The sequence below is a fragment of the Carlito syrichta genome, unplaced genomic scaffold (assembly GCF_000164805.1).
Source record: "Carlito syrichta isolate Samal-C Ts95f unplaced genomic scaffold, Tarsius_syrichta-2.0.1 Scaffold143064, whole genome shotgun sequence".
NCBI lineage: Eukaryota > Metazoa > Chordata > Mammalia > Primates > Tarsiidae > Carlito > Carlito syrichta.
Window position 1 is genome coordinate 47,565 of NW_007087160.1, and position 6,879 is coordinate 54,443.

The following is a 6,879-nucleotide window of genomic DNA, read 5'->3' on the forward strand; positions in this document are numbered from 1 at the left end:
GCAATCCACTCACCTCGGCCTCCCAAAGGCGCAGGATTACAGGCTGAGCCACCGATCCTGCCCTGTTATCTCTCAAAACTCAGCCTCACTGCTCCTCGGGGAAAGTTTCTGCGCCCCTCCTTCCTCCCTCCTTGTTTCCGTCCTCCCTTCCTTCCATGTCGGTAGGTCCCACAGAGTAATGACCGATGTGGGGACAGTACAGACAAAGGTGTGAGGGCGAGAGCTTAACTGCCATGTTCCCTGCAGACTGGACCCTGCACAGCCTCCAGGAATGGAGGCAGGTGCATATCGGGCCTCCGGAGCCACTGATCAGTCCCTGTTCTGAAACCTGCCGGCTTTCCCTGCTCCAGGCTGTTGCCAGAGGCGTCTGCCCACTATGATGGCTCCCACTGATTCCCCACCCAGTGGCCTCACCACCTCCCTGCACCTTCCTCCCCAAACAGGACCCCTCACAGGTCTCCCCTCATCTTGTGCCCAGAAACCCTGCCGGTCTTTCAGAGCTCAGATCGTCCCCCAGAAAGCCCTCACCGACTTGCCACCTTCGATAAATGACTGAAGTTCGAGTGTGCCACGTACTGTCTTGAGCATCTTACTCGGTGTCTCACCCAGTGCTCGCAGCCTTCTGTGGGGTGGGTGTGATGATCAATCCACAGAAGGGACACTTGGGCATGGAGAAGTGAAGTGACTTTGTCAAAATCCCACAGTCCTACGAGGCAGGGGCTTGTTCAGGGGGGGAAACCAGGGTGTCTACGTCTCTACCGTTTGAGGAATAAGGCCCACCCGGCCCTGCTGAGACCTGCACAGTCCTGGCTGTCCCTCCCCTCTTGGTCATCACTACCCTCTTCCCGACCCCATGCACTCCAGCCCCACCAGCGTCCAAGCTCTGGGATCGACCCACCTCTTTGGGCCCCCAGAGACTGCTGCAGGACCAGCATGTCTGTTTGTCTCAGATCCCTTCCCCCGTGTGCCCACCCCCTGCTCTGCTCTTTTCCTGCTCCATTTCCATCCCATGTTGGCTTCTTTTAGAACACTTTTATCATTTGTTATTATTTTATTGACCTGTTTCCTTGCCTGCCTAGAAAATGTCTATGGGAACGGAGGCCTCACCCAGGACCTGGCACACAGTAGGTGCAGAAGTCAGTAGATACATTTTCATAGATCTGAGTGGCACTCAGAGCCCACAGGCCAAAGCCAGTCATGCTGGGTCCACGGCAGAGTTGAGGAGGTGGGACAGAGACCATATGGCCCAAAAGGCCAAAAGTAATTCACTATCTGGCCCTTCTCAGAAAAAAAGGAACCCATATGTATTCTGTCACTCAGTCCCATGAGGCATGAACAAACAGAAAAAATGGGAGGGACAGACACTAGACATTCTAAGCTACTATTCAACATTCCAGAAGATGCTAAGTGCACACAACAGGGGTAGTGGGTCAGGGGGCGGGGCCTGTTGGGGCAAAGGTAAAGGGGGAGAGATTTCAAACACCAGAGACACGAGGGGGCCACAGGGACATCCAGGGAAGAGAGTTCAGACAGAGGCCCCAGCAAGTACCAAGGCCCTGAGGTCGGACCATGCCTGGAAGAGGCCAGTAGGACTGGAGCAAGTGCATGCAATGGGGTGAAGAGAGACAGTGAGACCAGCAAGACAACAGGGCCATACCCTGGAGAACCTTTACTCCAAGTGACCTAGGACCTTATACCTGCTTCCCGATTTCCAGAGCCCCATGGTGATGGAGCTGGACTGTGGTCCCCACCCCGGTCCCAGGGTCAGGGTGGCCATTCTCCACACCCCGCCACCCAGGCTAGTGCTGCTGCCCGAGGGACCCAGCAGGCAGGCCCGGTGATCTCTGTCTGGACAGGTTGGGCTGGGATGGGTGCTGGGCGTGCAGATGCGCCAGGCGTTGCTGAGGCTGAGCCCAGTGAGGTCAGGGCTGGCTGGGCGCATGCGCTTCAGATGGCTTAGATCCAGAGCTGTCGGCCAGGGTGGCCAGTCCTCTCCTAAACAAGCCCAGCAGTGAGCATTCCTCAAGCCTCACCCTCTGCTTCGTCCAAGCAGCCCAAGTGTCGGTTCTGAAGCCCAGGCTTGAAGGGAGTGGGTGCTCCCGGCTTTACCGTTGGGGAAACTCCACAAAGTGGAGTTTGAAGGGCCATGTCCTGGCCCTTTGGGGCAGCAGTGTGGCATCCGGGCCCCTGGACCAGTAGGCAGAGGCCTGAGTTCTAACTGTGGTCTCCGCCTGATCTGCTGTGACCTTTGGCAAGTGACAACCACTCTAAGCCTTCACCATCTCATCTGCAAGCTCTCGTCATCATTAAGCTCTTCCTTCTGCCTTTCTGGAAGCCCCATCCATGCCACCTATTTTGAGCGTGCCCCTAATGTGAGGTAGAAACTGCCACGGAGACATCAGCAGGATGAAATGGGTAAAAGAGCCCTGTGCCCATGGCTCAACTTCGCCTACTCACTGGACCCTGCCTCCTCGAAGACCTCCCCTCCTGTGTCTCTTTCTTCTCCAGTCCATCCTTTGGGAGTTTCCAGAAAGCACTAACACACAAACCTGACCATGTCATGCCCCTGCTTAAAGCCCCCAGTGTCCATTGGGCACTTTGGCTTCTTACATTCAGAGCTCTCCAGTCTCATCTCTCACTGCAGGCCTGAGAGCCAGATGTGGCACTGGGTCTGTTTTGTGCAAATGCTGATTTGCCACAGTCCCCACCACTCCCTATGACCTCACTCCCAGCTTCTCCTCACACTCTTCCCTGACTGGTCCCCAGAAGTGTCTGATGTAGTGACAGAGTCTAGGCTTCCTATCCCAACCGCCACCCCAGACACACCCTACACCTCCCCACCTCTCTCCTTGGCATTTGTTGCCCCTCCCCCATCAGTACTCCTGTCTCCATGAGGGCCCATCTCAAATGTCAGCCCCAGCGAGTCCCACCACTTCCTCTTCCAAGGTTCATGCTTGTCCATCCTATTTATCCGTCTACCTCCCACTGCAGTGTGAGCCCCTGGTGGGTTGAGGACCAGGTCTTATTTATGGCTGTGTCCCTAGATTCCAGGGAGGTGGCTGGGCCTGTCTGTGGGGGAAATGTGAGGGGGAGGAGGAGTGTGAAGTCAGCCTCAGGGGTGGCCCAAAGCCAGGCCCTCTGGACATGAAATAGATCCCAGAGGAAGAAAACCTCTTCTGACATTCTGAAAGCATCTAGTAAAGATGGCAGTGCCAAGCTTGCTGCCAGCTGCCCCCAGAAACCTGCCCACACGAATGACAAGACGCTCTGGGCCACGCCTTGGAGTTGCCAGTGCAGGTGGAAGCCCGGCCAAGGCTGCAGAGGGAAGGCCCAGGAGGGAAGAGGGCAGGCCAGATGCTGGGTGGGAGCCCCTTCAGGGCCTAGTGACCCTCTCAGGGCCTCACTCTCAGGTAGCCCCGCCCAAGCTCCTGGCAGCCGGTGAGGCCTCTACTCTGTGGCCTCCCTTCCCTGCATCCCCTCCACTAACTCGACGCCACACCTAGGCTTTCCTAGTCCCAGAGCGGAAGGAAGAGGGCCCGGAAGGCAACCTCACCACTGGGAAGAAAGCTGAGCCTCACAGAGCACGTCTCGCGTGGCACACCAACCTCCGTCAACCCTCACGCCAGCCCTGAGAGGCGGGCTCTGCCACCCCTCCCTGCGAGCGAGGAACCCAAGGCTCAGGGTCTAGTCTAGGTTCCCTCCGCCAGGACCAGCAGCCCCGGGACTCCAGCGCCCCTCAGAGTCCTGGAGCCGAACAGAGGCTGGATGCATCAGGGCTTCGGAGTGAGAGCTGGAAGGCCTGGTGTTGCCCTGAGTCACCAGGTTCCTTCCTCTCCCTGGGCCTCAGTTTCCCTCTCTGTAAGATTGAGGGCCAGGACAAGTCCCAAGCTCCTCCTCAGACATTCAAGATGTGCTTCCTGCTCTTCATGTCCCGTGGGGCGGGACCAGGTCCCCCAAGGGAAGGTGTGAGTGATAGGGTTGACCTGCTCAGGTGAGAGGCTGGAGGCCAGCTCAGTGCAGACGCAAAGTGGGCTGAGACTCCATGGGCTTTGGCGTCCCCTAGTGGGAAGTCCGGGCCAGTCCCCGGACCAACCCCTCCCAACGAGAACTGCCCTCACACCCCCACGTCTAGAGCCTGAGGCAAAGCAGTAGTCACCTGACTGAGTTTTGCCACCAGCTGCGGAGCCTACACCCCAGGGTCCCCGATCGGCCATCCTAGACTCGCTGTGTGGCCTTGGGTAAGTTGTTGTCCCTTTCTGGGCCTCACCTAAGTTGTTCAACAAGGCAGAGAGGGATGAGAGGATGTCAGGTCCATTCGAGCGGTCCCCAGATTGGGAATGTTTCCAGGCTACACTGGCTCAAAGCTGGAGGGAGACAGCTTACCGATATCTTGGTGAAGACAGACAGCATCAGGGACAGGATAGACAGGTACATGCGAATCCGCTGGCCTCCGTAGCGCTTCTGAATGTACTCAGGCAAGGTGACGATCTGGGAAGGCACAGGGGAGTGGGGACTGAGCACTCACCAAGACGACATCCAGTGTTCAGGGCAGGGGCCTGTCCCAGTCCCTGGTCCAGGAAGCACCTGGGCAGCAGCTGGGCTGTATAACTGGGCGGCACACCTGGGCTGCACGCTCACGTTGAACAGCTGGGCCGTATAATTGAGTGGCACACCTGGGCCACACACTTGAGCAGCACACCCGGGATTCACACTCGAGTTGAATACCTGGGTCACACACCTGGACCGCACCCCTGGGCTGCACACTCACGTGGCATACCTGGGCTGTATGACTGGGTAGCACACCTGGGCCACACGCCTGACCTGCACACCTGGGCTGTATAACTGGGTGGCACACCTAGATCACACACCTGGGCTGCACAGTGAAGCAGCTGGGAGCTTCTCAAAATCAAGGCCCAGGCCACTGAGCCACAACTGCCCCAGCAGCCAGCCTTGAATTCCAGGCTGAGCTCTGACAGTATCCCAAGGGTTCCAGACCTGGAGTAGCAGGCTGAGATGGACTCTTCGGGGCTGGGATGAAGAAAATGGGAGAGGCTGTGGCTTGGGACAGAGGGACAAGTGTAGAGGCTGTTGCAACAAATCCAGACAAACCATGACGGGGCTGGATGAAGGAGGGTAGAGCATGGAACGGATTGAGAGCCAGGAAGTGGGCTGGACTTAGTGACCGCAGGGCTGGGGCTGAAGGAGTGGGCAGAGTCAAGCATGGTGCAGCCCAGGTGTGTGGCCCAGGTGTGCCACCCAGGTGGGTGGCCCAGTTAGGCCGCCCAGGTGTGCAACCTGACTGTGCAGCCCAGGTGTGTGGCCTGTGCCCCCAGGTGGATGAAGCCTCGTCCCCGAGATGCAGCACAAAGGCCGTGGAAACCAGGTGATGAGGCAACAAGCTACGGTCCAAGAGGACCTGCCTCAGTGGGTCACTAGGCATGCTGGTTGGACTAATAGCAACCAGCTTTGAGAGTTCACCCACTTGTGACGTGAGGCCAAAGACGTCCTGCCTATCACCAGCACCAACTTGAACCAAGGCCCAGACCCCAGCCGGAGGCCCCAGGAGTAGACTCACCCCTGAGGAGATATAGATGGGCACAAACACCCACGCCAGCGCCAGCAGCACATATGTGGCCTGCAGGGAAAGAGGCGGGTAAGGGCCGTGGCCGCGGCTCCCACGGCCCCACTCCAGAAACAGCTGGTACAGCTGGGACTAGCGGTCTGCAGCCTGGCTTTTCCCAGTCCCACCTGCCGCCTATGAGACCCTGGGCGGCCTCCTCTCCTCTTTGGGCTTCTGTAGGTAGATGGCCTGGGCCAAGGCCCACAGCTCCCTACCAGCTGCGCTGTCCAGAGCTTTGATGTTCTGAAGACCAGACCTGCCCAGGAATAGCACTGCACAGGGCCCACCTGGACCTCAGCTGACACCATCCAGGGCCCATCAGGGTGGCCACATCCCCTCCCACGGGCTGCACCCATCCTCTGGGACTCACATTCCACTCGAAGCCGGCCACGGCTAGGCCTCCAGCCGCGCCTGAGCCTGCCAGTCCGATGAAGAGGCCAGAGCCCTCACTGCTGGCGAAGAGGGAGGCTCCAATCTGAAGGAGAGGGATGGAAACGCATCAGCGGCAGGCCCACAGTGCCAGCCCCATGCTGGGCCTCAGCATCCCCTTCATCCTCTCAAACCAAAGGAGGGCCCCGCTCCCAATTCACCAATGAGAAGCCTGGGGTGTGAGTTGCACCCGCAGCTGGCTGCACAGCTAAGGAGCAGATGTAGGTTTCAGATGCCAAACCCTCACCCTTTACATGATTCCTAGCAGCTGGCCCTGTATTCCCAGTTCAGGGACCTCTCACCAGGCTCAGGCCTGCACCACTGAGCTGGCCTGGGCGGTGACCTTGGATGAGGAAGACACAGGGAGTGACCTCAGGAATGCAGGTGCCGACTGACCTAGAGGTCAGACATGACCCCATGGACAGAGAACAGGGTGGGAGAAGTCAGGGGACACTCACCGGCCACCACGTCATGTCCCGGCCTGCCAGGAAGTAGCCGCTCACTGTGTTCCTGCTGGCCCGATAAGAGGACTGCGAGAACAGAAAGAAGAGATAGGAAGTGGAACCTTGTGCATTGCAGGTGGGAATGTAGAATAGTGCTACCATGGCAGAAATGGTGTGGCAGTGCCCCCAAAAGTCCAGCAGGCCGGGCATGGTGGCGCATGCCTATAATCCCAGCACTTTAGGAGGCCGAGGTGGGAGGATTGCTTGAGCCTAGGAGTTCGAAACCAACCTAGGCAATATAGCAAGATCTTGTCTCTACAAAAAAATCAAGCTGGGCTCAGTGGCTCAGCCTGTAATCCCACACCTTTGGGAGGCTGAGGTGAGTGG